The sequence below is a fragment of the Hyla sarda genome, chromosome 3 (assembly GCF_029499605.1).
Source record: "Hyla sarda isolate aHylSar1 chromosome 3, aHylSar1.hap1, whole genome shotgun sequence".
NCBI lineage: Eukaryota > Metazoa > Chordata > Amphibia > Anura > Hylidae > Hyla > Hyla sarda.
Window position 1 is genome coordinate 328,076,174 of NC_079191.1, and position 21,276 is coordinate 328,097,449.

The window sequence follows — 21,276 nt, forward strand, 5'->3', positions numbered from 1 at the left end:
TGAGGTCCTCCTCGGTCTGCCATGGCTCCGGCTTCATTCTCCCACCCTTGATTGGACCACCGGGGAGATCAAGAACTGGGACTCTGCCTGCCATAGGAAGTGCCTCTCCCCCCCTCCCAGTCCCGTCAGGCAAACCTCAGTGCCTCCTCATGGCCCCCGTCCTGGTGTCACACTGCCCCGTGCCAGGCTTCGCCCTCTGCCCTCCCTCCCCATTCCCACTCCTGCTGTACTGCCTGCCGTTGAGGAAACCCTCCATTCTTTCCCGGTGTCCTCATCCCAGGGGAGGCAGTTACCGGACAAAGAAAAGGGGAGACCTAAGGGGGGGGGGGTACTGTTACGCCTAGCGCTCCGGGTCCCCGCTCCTCCCCGGAGCGCTCACGGCGTCTCTCTCCCCGCAGCGCCCCGGTCAGTCCCGCTGACCGGGAGCGCTGCACTGTCATGGCCGTCGGGGATGCGATTCGCACAGCGGGACGCGCCCGCTCGCGAATCGCATCCCAGGTCACTTACCCGTCCCGGTCCTCTGCTGTCATGTGCTGGTGCGCGCGGCTCCGCTCTCTAGGGCGCGCGCGCGCCAGCTCTCTGAGACTTAAAGGGCCAGTGCACTAATGATTGGTGCCTGGCCCAATTAGCTTAATTGGCTCCCACCTGCTCCCAGACTATATCTGCTCACTGCCCCTGCACTCCCTTGCCGGATCTTGTTGCCTTGTGCCAGTGAAAGCGTTTAGTGTGTCCAAAGCCTGTGTTACCTGAACTTCTGCTATCCATCTTGACTACGAACCTTGCCGCCTGCCCCGACCTTCTGCTACGTCTGACCTTGCCTCTGCCTAGTCCTTCTGTCCCACGCCTTCTCAGCAGTCAGCGAGGTTGAGCCGTTGCTAGTGGATACGACCTGGTTGCTACTGCCGCAGCAAGACCATCCCGCTTTGCGGCGGGCTCTGGTGAACACCAGTAGCCTCTTAGAACCGGTCCACTAGCACGGTCCACGCCAATCCCTCGCTGACACAGAGGATCCACTACCTGGAAGCCGAATCGTGACATTGGCATCATAGAGTTGACATGTTTTTACTTTTTGAAGACATTAGAGGGCTTCAAAGTAAAGCAGCAATTTTCCAAATTTTCATGAAAAAAAAATATGATTTTTTCAGGGACCAGTTAAGTTTGAAGTTTATTTGAGGGGCCTTTCTGTAAGAAAACCCCATTATGGAACCCATTATGAAAATTGCACCCCTTAAAGTATTCAAAATGACATTCAGAAAGTGTGTTAACCCTTTAGGTGTTTCACAGAAATAGCAGCAAAGTGGAGGAAAAAAATCAAAATCTAAATTTTTTACACTAATATTTTCTTGTAGTCCCATTTTTTTACTTTTTACATGGGGTAAAAGGAGTAAAAGACTCCTCAAATGTGTAGCCCAATTTCTCTTGAGTAAGGAAATACCTCATATGTGGATGTGAAGTGCTCTGCGGACGCACAACATGGCTCAGGAGGGAAGGAGCAGCTTAGCGATTTTGGAGAGAGCATTTTGCTGAAATGGTTTTTGGGGGGCATGTTGCATTTAGGAAGCCCCCATGTGCCAGAACAGCAAAAACAACCCAACATGGCATACTATTTTGGAAACTACACCCGTCAAGGAACGTAACAAGAGGTATAGTGTTTGATGACTTTGCATTTGAAGTTGGACGTGAAAATGGAAAATTGGATTTTTAACACTAAAATGATGGTGTTGCCCCAATATTTTCTTTTTCACAAAGGGTAATAGGAGAAAATGGACCCGAAAAATTTAAGCCCAATTTCTCCTGATTAAGAAAATGCCCCATATGTGGGCGTTAAGTGCTCTGCTGGTACACTACAATGCTCAGAAGAGAAGGAGCAAATTTGGCTTTTCAAAGACAATTTTGCTGAAATGGTTTTTAGGGGGCATGTTGCATTTAGCAAGTCCCCAGGGTGCCAGAACAGCAAAAAAAAAAAAAAAAAACACATGGCAACTATTTGGGAAACTACACCCCTCAAGGAACGTAACAAGGGGTATAGCCTTAACACATCACAGGTGTTTGATGACTTTTCGTTATAGTTTGACATGAAAATTAAAATTTTTATCTTAAACACTAAAATGCTGGTGTTACCACAATTTTTTTATTTTCAAAAAGGTTAATCAGAGAAAAATCCACCCAAAATTTGTAGCCCAATTTATCATGAATAAGTAAATACCTTTATATGTGGACATAAATTGCTTTGCGAGTGCACTACAGGTCTCAGAAGAGAAGGAGCGCTGTTTGGCTATAGGAGAGAGAATTCAGCTGTAATTGAAGTTGGGGGCAATGTGCATTTACAAAGCCCCCATGGTGCAAGAACAGCGGAAACCCCCCCACATGTGACACCATTTTGGAAACTTCACCCCTCAAGGAACATAATAAGCATTACAGTAAGAACTTACACCTCACAAGTTTATTTAACAGCGGGGTGTAAAAATGAAAAATTTTATTTTTAACACTAAAATTCTGGTGTTACCCCAAATTTTTCATTTTATCAAGGTGTAATTGAACAAAAATTGGAAGCCCAATTTCTCATGAATAAGTAAATACCTTTTTTATGTGGATGTAAATTGCTCTGCGAACACACTACAGGTCTCAGAAGAGAAGGAGCGCTATTTTGGCTGGAATTGTAGTTGGGAGTCATTTGCATTTTCAAAGTCCCCATGGTGGCAGAACAGAGGATCCCCCCAACTGTGCCATCTTTTTGGAAACTACATCCCTCAAGGAACATAACAAGGGGTACAGTGAGTATTTACAACTCACAGGTTTTTTGAACAGTGGGCCGTAATAATTAAAAATTAGATTTTTAACACTGAATTGCTAGTGTTAGGCCATTTTTTAAATTTTTAACAGGGATTATAAGAAAAAAAGCCCCCCAAAATTTGTAGCCCAATTTCGTTAGAGTAAGGAAATACTGCATATGTAGATGTAAAGTGCTGAGCGGGTGCACAACAGGGCTAAGGAGTGAAAGAGCACCGGGCACTTTTGAGGCATAAGGTGGGGATTTGCCCTGCAGTGGCAGAGTTTTCGACCTAAAGTCTCAAAAAAAGAAAAAGACAAGTGACCTAAATTTTGAAACTACACCCCTCAAGGTACATAACAAGGGGTACAGTGAGTATTTACACCTCACAGGTTTTTGAAACAGTTGTCAGAAAAAATAAAAGATTTTCCAACTGATATGCTATCTGTGTACTGAGTATGATGACCCAGAGCATAGTCAAAAGTAAAACTGTGCCAGCCACAAACCCTATGCTCTGCTTCATCATTATGGAATGTGTTTTTGAATGGCCATCCCTAAATTGTCACCTGAAAATGCGCACACCACTCAGTGGAGGAGAGAGCACTGCGCATTTGAGGCCTGCGTTTCTAACTGACATATAAGTAACTGAGAGTTACATACATTCAGAGGAAAATAAAAAAAAGAAACAGCCACATGTTACCATATTTTGAGTTTTTTGAAAAAAGAAAATTGCAATTTTCCTAATAATATACCAATTGGGTACCCAAAATGATGACAAGGAGTATAGCCAAAAGTAAAAATTATGCCCACCCCAAACTCTATACTCTGATTCATCATTCAGGGAATGTGATGTGTGTGGCCGTGCCTAACCTGTTACTTCAAATGCGTACCTCGTTCAGGTATAGAGAGAGCGCTGCACATCTGAGGCAACCTGAAAGCCCTGATGCAAATGACACATGACCCAAAACCACCAGAGGTCTCAACAGGGGTATTATGTAATAGTTTTTTTTTTTTTTGTTTATTGGGGGGGCGTTAAACATTTGGTGGACAATGTACTGTGGACAGGTACATTGGGGTCAAATCAAGGAGAATTTAAATTCGCAAAGGAAAATTTAGTGCTCCAAGGAAGTATGATACTCTCTGAAGCAGTTTTTAATACAGAGGCCCGGATGATCGGGGCAGGTGTCGCATTGAGTGGTGGTGTCCTTCCGTATCCCCCTCCTGCGACACACTGCATTTTTTCTGGCATCGTCCCTTCTTTCCATTGTGGGGGACCTCACCTGGAAAGTGTTGGCCTGGGACGATTCTGGCGCATACAGTTCCGGAAGTGCTCGGAGCCACCCCCCACTGATCACCAAAGATCAGAGCCTTTATGAGCACCTCCTGGAACTGTATAAATGTCCCAGTGTTGCCAGTGCTTCGGTATAGTACATATGCATTGTACATGGCAACCTGGATCATGCCCGGGTTTTGCGCATGGCCATGTATGGCTTGAGGACTTGATCGGACAGATCAACTCCTCCCATTTACTGTTTGTAGTCCACAATACAATCAGGCTTGAGGACTGGTGCCGTGGTACATCGGACACTGACAGGGGTGGTGCCGTTACCATGAATTGTGGTGAGCATAACATCCCTCTTTTCCTTATACCTGACCAGCAACAGGTTTTCATGGGTAAAGGCATGGGATTCAACCCTGGGGATTGGCACTTGGAGGGGATAGGTCGGGAGGCCTCTCTGATGATGCGAGCACCACACACACACACACACACACACATTTGCAAAATTTTTATTTTTGCTTACATTTCCTTACACAAAAAATATTTTTTTGAGTTTACCTTACATTTTAGGGTAAAATGATTATGTCATTACAAAGTACAATTGGTCGCGCGCAAAAAAAAAAAGCCCTCATATAGGTCTGTGAATGGAAATATAAAAGAGTTATGGATTTTAGAAGGCAAGGAGAAAAAAAATCAAAACGCAAAGACAAAATTGGCAGTTTCCTTAAGGCCAAAATGGGCTGTGTCCTTAAGGGGTTAAGCTAATTGCAAATTGTTTATGCTATTATACGCTATACATGATTATTCATGACTAAAGGGGTACTCTGCTGGAAAAAAAAGCATTTTTTAAATCAACTGGTGCCAGAAAGTTGAACAGAATTTGTAAATTACTTCAATTTAAAAATCTTGATCCTTCCAGTATTGATCAGCTACTTGCTGTATGCTCCACAGGAAGTGCTTTTCTTTTTGAACTTCTTTTTGTCTGACCACAAGTGCACTCTGTTGACATCTCTGTCCATGTCAGGAACAGTCCAGAGCAGGATAAGTTTGCTATGGGGATTTGCTCAGACTCTGGACAGTTCCTAAAATGGAAAGAGGTGTCAGCAGAGATCACTTGTGGTCAGACAGAAAGGAATTTCAAAAAGAAAATAATTTCCTCTGTTGTATAGAGCAGCTGATAAGTCCTGGAATGATTAAAATTTTTAAATAAAAGTTTTTTACAAATCTGTTTAACTTTCTGGTGCCATTTGATTTAAAAAAAAAAAAAAGTTTTCCAGTGGAGTACCCCTTTAACGACCATAAGGACCATGGGCGCCCTGACGCCCTGGTACTTAAGGTCCAAGGGCGTACCTGTACACCCGTAAGAATTCCGGTCCCCGGCGATCGTTGCAAATCGCTGATCAATTCAGAATGGCGATTTGTGGCGATTCCAAGTCAATTGGTGACCCAGAAAAGAAGAGTGATTGGTGCAGTCCGAGTCGGCACCAATCACCTTTGCCCAGCAGGAGTGAGGTGGCACCAGTGTCACCTCACGATAGGCGGGATATGTCAGCCAGACCAGCCGACCAATCACCCGTCCTGCTGTGTAGGGAGGGGGTGAGTGGCAGTTGGAGGTGTGGTGAGGCTTACCCGGGGTCCAGTGTTGCAGCGGTCCCGAGCGGCGGTCTTCAGTGGAGGGCTCTAACAGCAGGAGGTAAGCGCTGTTTGGCTCCTGCTCTTGCCCAGCAACAACTCCCAGCATACACAGCCAAAGGGCATGCTGCGAGTTGTAGTTTTGCAATAGCTGGAGGCACAACTGCAACTCCCAGCTGTCTGGACATGCTGGGAGTTATAGTTATGTAGTTATGAAAAATTGTGCCTCCAGCTGTTGCATAACTACAACTCCCACCATGCATGGACAGCTATAGGCATGCTGGGAGCAGTAGTAGTGTGCCTCAGGCTGTTGCAAAACTAAAACGCTCAGCATGCCCTTCGGCTGTCAGTGCATGCTGAGAGTTGTAGTTATGCAACAGCTGAAGGCACACTGGTTGGGAAACACAGAGTTTGTGACCTAACTCAGTGTTTCACAACCAGCGTGCCTCCAGCTGTTGCAAAACTACAACTCCCAGCATGCATTGAAAGACCGTACATGCTGGGAGTTGTAGTTTTGCAACAGCTGAAGGCACAATGGTTGCGAAACACTGAGTAAAGTAACAAACTCTCAGTGTTTTATAACCAGTGTGCCTCCAGCTGTTGCATAACTACAACATCCAGCATGCACAGACAGCCAAAGGGCATGCTGGAAGTTGTAGTAGTATGTCTCCAGCTTTTGCATAACTAGAAGTCCCAGCATGCCCTTCAGCTGTCACTGAATGCTAAGAGTTGCAGTTTTTGCAACAACTAAAGGCACACTGGTTGCGAAACACTGAGAGTTTGTTACCTAACTCAGTGTTTCGCAAACAGTGTGCCTCCAGCTGTTGCAAACTACAACCCCCAGCATGCACAAACAGCCAAAGGGCATGCCGGAGTTGTAGTTTTGCAACAGCTGGTGGTACAAAATACATTCAAATGGGTGGGGGTGAGTTTCTCGCAGCTAGTTTGAGATGAAGCAAATTTTCCGCTGCAGCTCAAACTCCTAGTGGAAAACTCGCTGTGACCCTCCACCGTGTGAATGTACCCTTAGGACACTACACTACACTAACACATAATAAAAAGTAAAAAACACTACATATACACATACCCCTACACAGTTACCTCCCCCCTCCAATAAAAATGAAAATGTCTGGTATGGCAGTGTACTTAGATCAGACCCTGACCTCCAAGAAAGGTTAGGTCAGAGACCAAACCAGTGGCGTTGCTAGGGTTGGTGTCACCCGGTGCGGTAGAAAATGGTGTCACCCCATACCTCCCCCCCCCCCCCCTCAGTAAGTTTTTAGCCTGTTGTGACGGACACCACTGTTGTAGCGCATTGTGAGAAATTCCAGTATAATAATCAGATATAACAGGTGCCACAAAATAGGAAAGTGTTAAAGAAGTTTTCACCATTTAAATATACAGCTCCCAGAATTACTTAAAGGGGTACTCCAGTGGAAAACATTTACTTTTATATCAACTGGTGCCAGAAAGTTAAACAGATTTTTAAATTACTTCTATTTAAAATCTTAATCCTTACAGTACTTATCAGCTGCTGTATGCTCCACAGGAAGTTGTGTAGTTCTTTCCAGTCTGACCACAGTGCTATTTGCTGACACCTCTGTCCATGTCAGGAACTGTCCAGAGCAGGATAGGTTTGCTATGGGGATTTGCTCCTACTATGGACAGTTCTTGACATGGACAGAAGTGTCAGCACAGAGCACTGTGGTCAGACAGAAAATAAATTAAAAAGAAAAGAACTTCCTGTGAATCACTTATACAGCAGCTAATAAGTACTGGAAGGATTAAGATTTTTAAATAGAAGTAATTTACAAATCTGTTTAACTTTGTAGCACCAATTGATAAAAAAAATGTTTTCCAGTAGAGTACCCCTTTGAGCAGTGGTGAGGTTATGCTGGGAGTTGTAGTTTTACTCACCATAACTGTAGAACTTACAAGTGACTACAGCTCTGATAGGACACAGAGAGGAGAATACACAATTATATCAGTGATTACAGGTGACGTCTTCTCTATAGTGAGGAGAATGTACAATGATATCAGTGATTACAGGTGACGTCTTCTCTATAGTGAGGAGAATACACAATGAGATCAGTGATTACAGGTGACATCTTCTCTATAGTGAGGAGAATACACAATGATATCAGTGACTACAGGTGACGTCTTCTCTATAGTGAGGAGAATACAGAATGATATCAGTGATTACAGGTGACGTCTTTTTTATAGTGAGGAGAATACAGAATGATTGTCACGATTCGGCTGGCAGGAGGTGGATCCTCTGTGCCAGAGAGGGATTGGCGTGGACCGTGCTAGTGGACCGGTTCTAAGTCACTACTGGTATTCACCAGAGCCCGCCGCAAAGCGGGATGGTCTTGCAGCGGCGGTAGTAACCAGGTCGTATCCACTAGCAACGGCTCAACCTCTCTGACTGCTGAAGATAGGCGCGGTACAAGGGAGTAGACAAGAGCAAGGTCGGACGTAGCAGAAGGTCGGGGCAGGCAGCAAGGATCGTAGTCAGGGGCAACGGCAGGAGGTCTGGAACACAGGCTAGGAACACACTAGGAAACGCTTTCACTGGCACAATGGCAACAAGATCCGGCGAGGGAGTGCAGGGGAAGTGAGGTATACATAGGGAGTGCACAGGTGAACACACTAATTAGACCAACTGCGCCAATCAGTGGCGCAGTGGCCCTTTAAATCGCAGAGACCCGGCGCGCGCGCGCCCTAGGGAGCGGGGCCGCGCGCGCCGGGACAGGACCGACGGAGAGCGAGTCAGGTACGGGAGCCGGGGTGCGCATCGCGAGCGGGCGCCACCCGCATCGCGAATCGCATCCCGGCTGGGGGCGGTATCGCAGCGCACCCGGTCAGTAGATCTGACCGGGGCGCTGCAGTAGCGAGGATGTTGCGAGCGCTCCGGGGAGGAGCAGGGACCCGGAGCGCTCGGCGTAACAATGATATCATTGATTACAGGTGAAGTCTTCTCTATAGTGAGGAGAATACACAATGATATCAGTGATTACAGGTGACGTCTTCTCTATAGTGAGGAGAATACACAATGATATCAGTGACTACAGGTGACTTCTTCTCTATAGTGAGGAGAATACAGAATGATATTAGTGACTACAGGTGACGTCTTTTTTATAGTGAGGAGAATACAGAATGATATCAGTGACTACAGGTGACGTCTTCTCTATAGTGAGGAGAATACACAATATCAGTGACTACAGGTGACGTCTTCTCTATAGTGAGGAGAATACACAATATCAGTGACTACAGGTGACGTCTTCTCTATAGAGAGGAGAATGTACAATGATATTAGTGACTACAGGTGATGTCTTCTCTATAGTGAGGAGAATACACAATGATATCAGTGATTACAGGGACGTCTTCTCTATAGTGAGGAGAATACACAATATCAGTGACTACAGGTGACGTCTTCTCTATAGTGCAGAGAATACACAATGATATCAGTGACTACAGGTGACGTCTTCTCTATAGGGAGGAGAATACACAATGATATCAGTGATTACAGGTGATGTTTTCTCTATAGTCTTCCCTTATCTAATTCAGATGGTACATACCGCCTGGTCCAGCTAAAACTTCTGTCTGTAGAATGTGACACTCAGACGTCTCCTCACTATGTCAGCGCATTCTCATCCTCTATATGAAAACAAGTATTATTATAAACCTGCCAGACACTGTATCCTCTAAATATAATACTACTATACACTATACTCTTTGATTATAAACCTTCCATACACCATACCCACTGAATATAATGCTACCACACACTGTACATTCTGAATATTATACCAACACATACTGTACACTCTGAATATAAATCTGCCACATACTGTACCCCTGAATATAATACCGCCATACACTGTACCCTCTGAATATAATACTACCACACACTGTACATTATGAATATAATACCATCACATACTGTACCCTCTGAATATAAATCTACCACATACTGTACCCCTGATTATAATACCGCCACACACTGTACCCCTGAATATAATACTACCACCCACTGTACCCTCTGAATATAATACTACCACAAACTGCGCCCTCTGAATTTAACGTTGCCATACAGTGCGCCCTCTGAATATAATACCATCACATACTGTACCCTCTGAATATAAATCTACCACATACTGTACCCCTGAATATAATACCGCCACACACTGTACCCTCTGAATATAATACCACACACTGTACATTCTGAATATATAATACCATCACATACTGTACCCTCTGAATATAAATCTACCACATACTGTACCCCTGAATATAATATCGCCACACACTGTACCCCTGAATATAATACTACCACCCACTGTACCCTCTGAATATAATACTACCACAAACTGCGCCCTCTGAATTTAACGTTGCCATACAGTGCCCCCTCTGAATATAATACCACAACCGCAGTAACACCCCTCAACATCCGTTAGCTGATGCTATTACCACGGGAGGTTTTTTTTGTTGGTGTTGCTAGTGGATGATGGGGGTGCTACTACTGGGGGGGGGGTGTTGCTGGAGGATGAGGAGGGTGCAACTGGCCATCCCCCCCTGGCAGTATCACCCCCATCATCCATCGGCAGGATCATCCTCCTGGCAGGAGCACCGCCATCATCCATCATCAGGATCTGCTGATGGAGGTGCTACTGCTGGGGGGGGGGGTTGCTGGTGGATGATGAGGGTGCTACTGCCAGGGGGGAGTATTAGGTAGGCAGCAGTTCCCCCACTTTAGGTAAGCAGCAGTTTCCCCACATTAGGCAGCATAGATTCCCCACATTTGGTATGTGTTCCCCCACATTAGGTAGCAATTTCCCCACATTAGGTAGCACAGATTCCCCACATTAGACCGCTGTTTAACCCCCCTCACAAAAAAAAACCCACATACAACACAGACAGACACACACACAGAGTCACACACACACAGAGTCACACAGTCACACACACACAGAGTCACACACACACACAGTCACACACAGAGTCACACACAGTCACATACATACACACACACACAGAGAGTCACACACAGTCACATACATACACACACACACACACACACACAAAGTGTCACACACATACACACATACAGTCACACACAGACACAGTACACACACAGACAGTCACACACAGACACAGTACACACACAGACAGTCACACACAGACAGAGATAGCGACAGACAGACACACACACTCACCCATCCAGCGCAGCGCTCCTTCTCTCCTGGCGCCCTGCGAGTGACGTCACTGACGTCCCATGCGGTGGTGCGGACGGACGGGCGCACAGCGGCGATGAAGGCTGGGGGGGCAGCTGACGGACGGGCGCACAGGGGGGGGCTGTCGGACGGGCGCACAGCAGCGCAGGTAAAGGGGGGGGCGGGGGGGGGGGGTGCTGCCGGTCGGGTACAGGCGGGGAGTGTCGGTGTAGCTGGGGGGGGGGGTGCTGCGGAGCGTCTTGGTGTCACCCCATTAGGTTGGTGTCACCCGGTGCGGGCCGCACCCCCCGCACCCGGGTCGCAACGCCACTGGACCAAACATTACATATAGGAGTGGCCCTAACCTAAAGGACATTTTGGTACACAGCCATCTAACACAACAGACCGTTAGCACTAACAGTTGGTTAACAAATAAACCACATGGATTTTTCCCTTGTGGTCATTGTCCCATGTGTCAATACACACGTAAGATTAAAAGTTTCAGTGACCCTCAAAGTGGGAAAAATTACATAATTTCATCAATTGCTCCAGTAGAAACGTCATCTATGCAATTCAATGCACATGTCCACTCATTTACGACGTAGGTAAAACTACTCAGGAACTACGGCGTCGCATTGGTAAACATATGAGCACCATAAGAACTTTTGCTGATACACCTGTGGCTAGACACATGAGAGATAAACACTAAAACAATCTAAAATAACTTACCTTCTGGGGAATCCGCCAGATGAAATTAGGACCGAGGAAAGGGGATATTGATGGAATCCTGTTGAGAGAGCAACCTCATGGATTAAATGAGGGATTTTCATATTAAGCGTTTTTAGAGTAAATATTAGAATTTATAATAAAAATAATTACACCACCCGATTGGGCGTTTCTTTAACATCTGCCTTTTTATAACAATATGTTTATGAATAACTAATACACATTAATAACAATACATATACTGTAGCTTAGTTAGTCACAGTCATCTGGCTACATAACATGGACGTCATGGCTAACAATTTGACATGAAGACTGGCACTTATTCATTCAAGATAGGTTAAGTAAGGGGGGTTAAGCGAAAATGACATTATAGGTAGTTTATTAATTATGCCACTGATAGGAACAGTAATATACTAATACCCACTCTGTTAGAAGTAATAAGAATACATCATGTATTAACCATTCAAATAGATAGGGGCAGTGATATACAGTAATATCCATTCCATCGGGAGTAATGATAATGCATTATTATTGAAGAAATTAAATCACATATACTGTATTTATCGGCGTATAACACGCACTTTTTAGGCTAAAATTTTTAGCCTAAAGTCTATGTGCATGTTATACGCCGATACACCCCCAGGAAAGGCAGTGCGCCGTGCAGTGCATAGCAATGACGCAGGGGACGCACACCGGAGGCCTGAAGCAGCGCGGACCCGACCCCGGCAACAGGTAATTATGCCACCGGGGATGGGGGGAGCCCCCTGGCTGTCGGCGCCGCTTCTCTCCCCCTGGCTATCGGCGCCGGCAATGGGGCGCCGGCACCGATAGTCAGGGGGACAGAACGGGCAGCGGCGCCGATAGCCAGGGGGAGAGAAGGGCGGCAGCAGGGCTCTAGACCCCAGGAAAGGCAGGGGGAGAGAAGAGGGCAGCGACGGCCTCTCTCCCCCTGCCTTTCCTGGGGGTGTATCGGGGTATACACGCGCACACACGCACCCTCATTTTACCATGGATATTTGGGTAAAAAAACTTTTTTTACCCAAATATCCTTGGTAAAATGAGGGTGCGTGTTATAGGCCGGTGCGTGGTATACCCCGATAAATACGGTAATTATGAGACTGGAGACACTCAATATAATATGCACACAATGAGTGTCAAAAAATTATAGGATAACTGGCAGAAATGAGTCATCTGCAAACTTAAGAGTTAATATTATCTAATCTGCCCCCAAATAGAGTATCTTAATATAAAATCAATGGGTAGAGATACCCTCTAAAAATGAAAAATAATAAAAAAATAATAACTACCTGTCCTAGACAGTGCATTAATTTAATTACAGCAAACTTTAGTGTTACCCCTTTTTTATATGTCACTGATCTTTTTGATAAAAAGTATTTCATTATAATAGTGGCATATACACATATATACCTACATGCCCCCTCACAAGAGAAATATATATAATATAAATTTCATCCAGTTAAAAGATACTTACCTTGGATTGAGCCAGACTAACAATTGACTTGAAAGATGTAAGTTGCCAGCACGTCTAAGTCTACTGACATGCGCGGTCTTTGTAGTCAGTGCTATACAGTAAAGAAAATTGTCTAAGTGCATTGACATGCGCGGGAATCGGCGCCTGCGCATTAGATGTAAAGAGTATAAGATAGGTATAAGTTTACGGAGATGCGTGAGATTGACGCATGCGTAACGGACCTTATCTCAGGGTTATAACCATATCCAATCACATGCAAGGCGCCTCTTAGTGACGTCCAGTATGTTTACTCACATGATCAGTAATTAAGACTGTGATTGGATGAATAACCATCATAACAAAGCGCACAAGTTTCTGAAGCCGGCCTGGGATTGGATGACATGCCGCGGCCGGCACATTCAACGTCAGACGTGATGATATAAAAGGCAGCATGAGACGCCCGCTGGCCATTAGCCACCAGATTTTCCTGACGAAGCTGGGGTGCCAGTGAAACGTTGGAAGGGCTGGCTAATATCTCATTATTTTAATTTGCAGAAGCCACCGGCTCCTAATAGATAGAAGAGCAAGCTACTAATCAACGCTCACTCTGTTATTTCACATTCAAGTGTTTACAATAGACAAGCACAGGAGCTAGGGAGCCTGGTGGCAACTGTGGTTTTAAAGTTAGTGGTGGTGTCATTACACCAACTTGTAGAATTACATATTTATGTTGGTCACAGATTATATTTTAAGTGGATCAATAAAAGGTACATTTTAATATTGGGGGGTACTTAGTTTAAGGGTTCCCCTAGGGGGGTTCCCCTAAAATTGTTGTTAGTTGATTTGACCCTAGTACCTCCTCTGGGGGTTTTGTTGTTTAGTTAAGCGTACTGGAGCTCATTGTCCTCCCCTCATAAGAGCATACCACATACGTACATCTAAGTGGTGCACTATTTTGTTCTTGTTAAAGTCTTAAGGGCCTAGATACTGTGAAAGGCCAGCCAAAAATACACACCTCCTGGTGTTATAGACAAATACAATTTTAAGCGTACTGGAACGCATTGGACTCCCCTCATATACGCACTCAGTATGTCAGGCAGAGATGTGCCAGGATGTGCACAGAGGAGTGGCAGAGGCCTAAATTCATGTGAGAGGCCTGAGCTTTCGGTATCAGCTAGCGGCCGTGTCTTGACCAGCAACACATCTGCCGTCATCGATTGGTTAACACGGTCATCCACTTCATCACACGTGACATCTGACACCCCCAGTTAACAGTCGGTGGGTTCATCAGACATAACCCTCAGTTGGCATGGCCCGGGAGCAGTCCCTGTCCTCCCATTGCCTCTGTCCTATGCTGTTCCCTCCCCCACAGAAGTATCTTATGTTGTGGGTTCAGCTCCACTATTTAGTGAGGACAATCTACTAGAGGACAGTCAGCAGCTACTACCCAGCCAAGAAGTGGAGGAGACATCAGTACCAGCTCCATCAGCAGCAGCCTGAGTCTACAGTTGCTGATGAGTAGCTTTCTTCACCCGCATAGTGACCTGGAGCAGGACCTGAACCAGCAGGTGGTGGCATACCTTGACAGGACCATGTCAACACACCTTGAAGATCTGCTGGACTTCTAGGCAGGCAAACTTGATTTGTGGCAGCAACTAGCAGAGTTTGCCCTGGAAAATCTGTCCTGCCCGGCCAGTAGTGTGCCATCAGAGCGGGTATTTATTGCAGTGGGGGCCACGGTAACCCCAAGGAGAGCTCGTCTTTCCACGAAAAATGTTGAGAGACTGACCTTTGTGAAGATGAATCAGGCATGGATCAGCCAGGATTTCCACCCACCAATGCCTGATGCATCAGAGTAGATTGACCATGGTGCCACGCCAAAATTTCACAAATATGGATAGTGCTAAACATATTTAAGGCGCTGCTCCCCAGTTGCAGACATTCCTCCCCATCAGACCACAAGTAAGTATTGAGGACACTAACCTAACACTAAAGCAATGAAACCTAAACCTAACACTTTTACAAAAGAGACCGTTTTATTCTGCCTACCTGCCTCAGATACTATTCTGAAACTGCCACCCGCCTGGTGCCACACATCTGATGTCAAGTTCTCCTTTTTCCCCCCACCTTCGTCACCGGGTACTGTTACTGCCACCCACTGTACCACTCTGTCCCTGTGTGACATTCAGGACTCCTGATGCTGCTGTTACCACCTCCAGGCTGTCTCATTCTGCCACCAAATGTTCTCCTTGTGCCGATGCCACCTCCAGGCTGTCTCATTCTGCCACCATATGTTCTCCTCATGCTGATTCCAGCTCCAGCATGTCTCCTTCTGCCACCATATGTTCTCCTCATGCTGATGCCAGCTCCAAGATGTCTCATACTGCCACCATATGTTCTCCTCATGCAGATGCCAACTCCAAGATGTCTTATAATGCCACCATATGGTCTCCTCATGTTGCTGCCACCTCCAGGCTGTGTAATTAAGACACTATATGTTCTCCTCATGCTGCCGCCAACTCCAGGCTGTGTCACTCAGCCACTATGTGGTCTCCTCATGCTGCTGCCAACTCCAGGCTGTGTCATTTAGCCACTATATGGTCTCCTAATGCTTCTGCCACTTTCACGCTGTGTCATTCAGCCACTATATAGTCTCCCCATGCTTCCGCCATCTCCAGGCTGTATCATTCAGCCACTATATGTTCTACTTATGCTGCCGCAAACTCCAGGCTGTGTAATTCAGCCACTATGTGGTCTCCTCATGCTGCCGCCACCTCCACGCTGTTTCATGCAGCCACTATATGGTCTCCTCATGCCTCCGCCACCTCCAGGCTATATATGGCCACTATATGGTCTCATCCAGCTGCCGCCCCTCCAGGCTGTGTCATTCAGCCACAATATGTTCTCCTCATGCTGCCGCAAACTCCAGGCTGTGTCATTCAGCCACTATATGCTGCCTCCAACTCCAGGCTCTGTCATTAAGCCACTATAGGGTCTCCTCATGCTGTTGCCACCTCCATGCTGTGTCATTCAGCCACTATATGGTCTCCTCATACTAATGCCACCTCCAGGCTCTGTCATTGTGCCACTCTGCAACAGTGATTCTAATAGTAACGCCTCTGATCTGCATGTCATACTGAATAACAGTATTATTTCACTAACCCAGCACACACACCATACATGTTACAGCAAGGCAAAGTGTTCTACACCCCTATTGAGGCTCTCTGTAGACCAGAAATAGCCATTTTTAATAGCGATTCGCCAAGAATAAATTCGGACCGAAATGAATTTTTTGTGAAAATTATGCAAATCGGCCTAATCACATCAATAATTCGCTCATCTCTTATCTCAATGATGCCTTGGTAAGCATGCCACACCCTTCTTGTGGTTGTGACCCAGTAGAAAGTCCACACAGATAACAACATTAGACATATGGATGTGTCGCCTTGTCTGCTTTTCTTCATTTATGTCACATTGTATTTCTTTGTGCCACCAATTCTATTTTGTACTGACATCAGTCTTTTTACAAAAAAATCTACGGCGAAAAATCTACGGCGAAACATATTTAAGGCGCTGCTCCCCAGTTGCAGACATTCCTCCGCATCAGACCACAAGTAAGTATTGAGGACACTAACCTAACACTAAAACATTGAAACCTAAACCTAACAATTTTACAAAAGAGACCATTTTATTCTGCCTACCTGCCTCAGATACTATTCTGAAACTGCCACCTGGTGCCATACATCTGATGTCAAGTTCTCCTTTTTTCACGCCAAAGTCCAAAAAAGCATATTTTGGTCACTTTTTATACCATTAAAAAATGAATAAAAAGTGATAGGAAAGTCCGATTAAAACAAAAATCATACCGTTAAAAACTTCAGATCACGGCGCAAAAAATGAGTCCTCACACTGCCCTGTACGTGGAAAAATAAAAAAGTTATAGGGGTCAGAAGATGACATTTTGAAACGTATAAATTTTCCTGCATGAAGTTATGATTTTTTCCAGAAGTACGACAAAATCAAACCTATATAAGTAGGGTATCATTTTAACCATATGGACCTACAGAATAATGATAAGGTGTCATTTTTACCGAAATATGCACTGTGTAGAAACGGAAGCCCCCAAAAGTTACAAAATGGCGTTTTTTCTTCGATTTTGTCGCACAATGATTTTTTTTCCATTTCGCCGTGAATTTTTGGGTAAAATGACTAATTTCACCGGAAAGTAGAATTGGTGATGCAAAAAATAAGCCATAATATGGATTTTTAGGTGGAAAATTGAGAGGGTTAGGATTTTTAAAAGGTAAGGAGGAAAAAAACGAAAGTGCAAAAACGGAAAAACCCTGAGTCCTTAAGGGGTTAATTAATGATATATTTTTAGAATTCGGACATTTCTGCACGATACCACATATGTTTATTTTTATTTTTATTTACACAGTTTTTTTTTTAAATGGGAAAAGTGGGGTGATTCAAATTTTTATTAGGGAAGGGGTTAAATGATCTTTATTCACTTTTTTTTTTTCAGTGTTATAGCTTCCATAGGGACCTATAACACTGCACACACTGATCTTTTACATTGATCACTGGTTTCTCATAGGAAACCACTGATCGATGATTCTGCCGCTTGACTGCTCATGCCTGGATCTCAGGCACTGAGCAGTCATTCGGCGATCGGACAACATGGAGGCAGGTAAAGATCCTCCGGCTGTCATGTAAGCTGTTTGGGATTTCACCGCGGCGATCCCGAACAGCTCCCTGAGCTAACCAGCATGATTTTACTTTCACTTTAGACGCCGCATTCAACTTTGAACGCCGCGTCTAAATGGTGAATAGCGCGCGGCACTGCGATCAGTGCTGCGCGCTATTAGCCATGGGTCCCGGACGTTGTTAGAGGCCGGGCCCGACCCGCTATGACGCAGGGGGTTAATCTAGCATAAGACATCTTAGCAACACTGCAGAAGCTCAACAGCAATTATAATGCTCCTGAGAAACCTCACATTTTTGCAGGTTCAAAGGTTCCTCCCTTCACTCAGGCACAAATGCCAAATCCTAACTACAGTCCTCTACAGGGCTTCCAATTCAAGCCTTAAAGGGGTACTCCATTGCTCAGAGTTTGGAACAAACTTTTCCGAACGCTGGAGCCGTTGCTGGGAGCTTGTGATGTCATAACCCCGCCCCCTTATGATGTCATGCCCCACCCCTCAATTCAAGTCTATGGGAGGGGGCGTGGTGATGACATCAAGAGCTCCCGACACTGGCTCCAGCTTTCGGAATAGTTTGTTCCAAGCGCTGAGCAGCAGAGTACCCCTTTAAAGGGGTACTCCCTCCTAGACATCTTATGCCATGCCCCCTCCCATAGACTTGCATTGAGGGTGCATGGCTGTGACATCACAAGCCTCCCCCCCATATCACCAGTCATCCGGCACAGAGCGAAGTTCGCTCCGTGCACTGGATATCTGGGGTACTGCAGCCGGGATTGCCCAGCAGCGGACCCCCGTGATCAGGCATCTTATCTCTTATCCTTTGGATAGGGGATAAATTGTCTAGGGGCAGAGTATCCCTTTAATGTATAAGCCCAGTGTCCCTGTACCCATGTGTCAGTCATAAAATAGTAGGAAACCCTTCCTTAGATGTCTAAATCTGTGTGGGGGGTATAGTGAGTTCACTTGCTAAACTGTTTCTGTGTATTGTACTGCAACTACATCATACACTTAAAGATAGTCTGACAGTGTAAATTTTAACCCCTTAAGGACAAAAGCCCATTTTGACCTTAAGGACCGGAGCATTTTTTGCAAATCTGACCACTGTCCCTTTATGCATTAATACTGTAACTCTGGGATGCTTTTACTTATCATACTGATTCTGAGAATATTTTTTCGTAACATATTCTACTTTATGTTAATTTTCGTGGATACTTGCATCATTTCTTTGTGAAAAATGCGAAAATTTCATGAAAGTTTTTTTACATTTTGCACTTTTCGAACTTTGAAACTCTCTGCTTGTAAGGAAAATGGGCATGCCAAATAAATTATATATTGATTCACATATACAATATGTCTACTTTATCTTTGCATCATAAAGTTGACATGTTTTTACTTTTTGAAGACATCAGAGGGATTCAAAGCTTATCAACAATTTTCCAATTTTTCACAAAAATTTCAAAATCAGAATTTTTCAGGGACCAGTTTAGTTTTGAAATTAATTTGAGGATCTTTTTGTTTGAAATCCCCCATAATGGACCCCACTATGAAAACTACACCCCTCATAGTATTCAAAATGACATTCAGTAAGTTTGTGAACCCTTTAGGAGTTTCACAGGAATAGAAGCAATGTGGAGAAGAAAATTCATTTTTGACACTAAAGTTATTGTAGCCCCATTTTTTTTTTCATTTTTACAAGGGGTAAAAATTTTGTAACCAAATTTTCTCTCGAGTAAGAAAACACCTCATATGTGGATGTAAAGTGCTCTATATTTATTTTCTTAAAACTTGCAACAAACCATTCTGTGCTAAAGAGATTGGGGGACATTTATCAAAGTCAGTGTAGGTGCATTGATGGTGTAGTTGGAGTGTACATGCGCCAAATTAATTAAATGGTGCAGGGCATAAATATGGGGCTAGTACACATTTTTGTAAAATTTCACTCCAGTACCATATTATATGGCCCTCTTCTCTGCGACTTTTGCATGACTTTTTTCACCTGCGCGACTTTTGTGCAACTTTTTGTAACTGCTGTCTACAGCCAGTTGGGTAAGCATGGTCTGGGCTGGTGTTTTTTTGTGGAATTGAAGGCTGTGTGACATACCTGCGACCCTTTTTTTTTTTTTTTTTTTTTAAGTTGCATGTCATAAATCACTAACTAATGCAAATTGAATGGAAGAACCTGTGTGAAACATCTGTTCGGTGAGAAATCGGGATACATCAAAAAGTCACACAATTTGTTGCAATTGTGACATTTCAGTGACAAATATACACAGAGAACCTATGTAAATGCCTTGGGAAACCTCAAGTTAGCTATACTACCGTGCCACATGATATCTCCTTTTATATACTCAAGGGACTACTACTTCCAGCTAGCCTGCATTACAATATCCTATCATTTACTTTGAGGATGGAAATTGCCAACCACATGCTTAAAAGCTCACTTGAATAAAGTAAACTCTTCTCTCTTCACAAAATAAACAGCAAAAAACAGCACAGCTTCTACATCACAGTTACATAAATGCACAGTAAATGACATAGTTTGCCCTGGCACACCTTATATCTCCTTCCTTGGCATTTCTGTGTCACTGTTTCTATCCTGTTTTGTAGGTCTTGGGGTCTCCAGGTCGAGGAAATAGCAGCCCACTTACTAAATTGCCTGTACAATATCACAGCATGGTTCCAGGTGCACATTCATAAGCATAGTCTAAGGTATTTACCTGACACAGGGCAACTGAGGAACATATAAGGATAAGAAAAGAATATTCTTGCTGAAGGAAGAGATGCCAGTTTGTATATCTTGTGAATAGTTGGAAATAAACTTCAAGCTGTTTTTCCCTCACGAAGCTGTCACATACAGTCTGTTTTATTTTTGCATGTTTTTGTCATGACATGGCCAAGTCATGCACAGTTAATGCATTGCCCCTACTTGTTATCTCCATGTAGAGGAAGTATTTAGAGAAGGAAGCATCACTGACTGGTTACTGTTACTAAGCGTTGAGGGACGGAAAACTGCAGTGTTTAAGCGCCTTCTTGTGGTAATACCATGTACTGCAGACTATACTGGTGCCTTCACCTCATGCATCTAGTCAAGTCATCATAGCAGCAAGGAAAAATGAGACAGACAGACATATAGATAGATAGATAGATAGATAGACAGACATACAGATAGATAGATAGATAGATAGATAGACAGACATACAGATAGATATAGTGATAGATAGATAGATGATAGACAGAGATACAGATAGATATAGTGAGATAGATAGATAGATAGCAACAGAAAAATACAGCAGCACACTGCTCGCACAAAGATATAGATAAAACATGAGTATATAGATAGAACATGAAAAGCTATACAGCTGTAATGCAATAAATGAAAATATGAAATTATGAGGTACTTAGCTTGCAAATTTGTCGGGCAAATAGCTTGGACCGTCCACCACGGTAAGGTGACCTCATTCTGGGATGGACCATTCTTTGGT

At 44.4% G+C, this 21,276-nt stretch overlaps 1 long non-coding RNA gene across 1 annotated transcript in view; it reads right to left on the reverse strand.

The window, feature by feature from the left end:
* The window catches only part of LOC130360789 (uncharacterized), a 38,362-nt gene extending 17,605 nt beyond the window's left edge, over nucleotides 1-20,757 (reverse strand). Inside the window, exons 1-2 of the long non-coding RNA XR_008890795.1 lie at nucleotides 20,512-20,757; nucleotides 11,624-11,681 (exon numbers count right to left, since the gene is read on the reverse strand). This is a non-coding gene — a long non-coding RNA (uncharacterized LOC130360789). The remainder of the gene's footprint in view (nucleotides 1-11,623; nucleotides 11,682-20,511) is intronic.
* Between the last annotated feature and the right edge of the window lie 519 nt (nucleotides 20,758-21,276).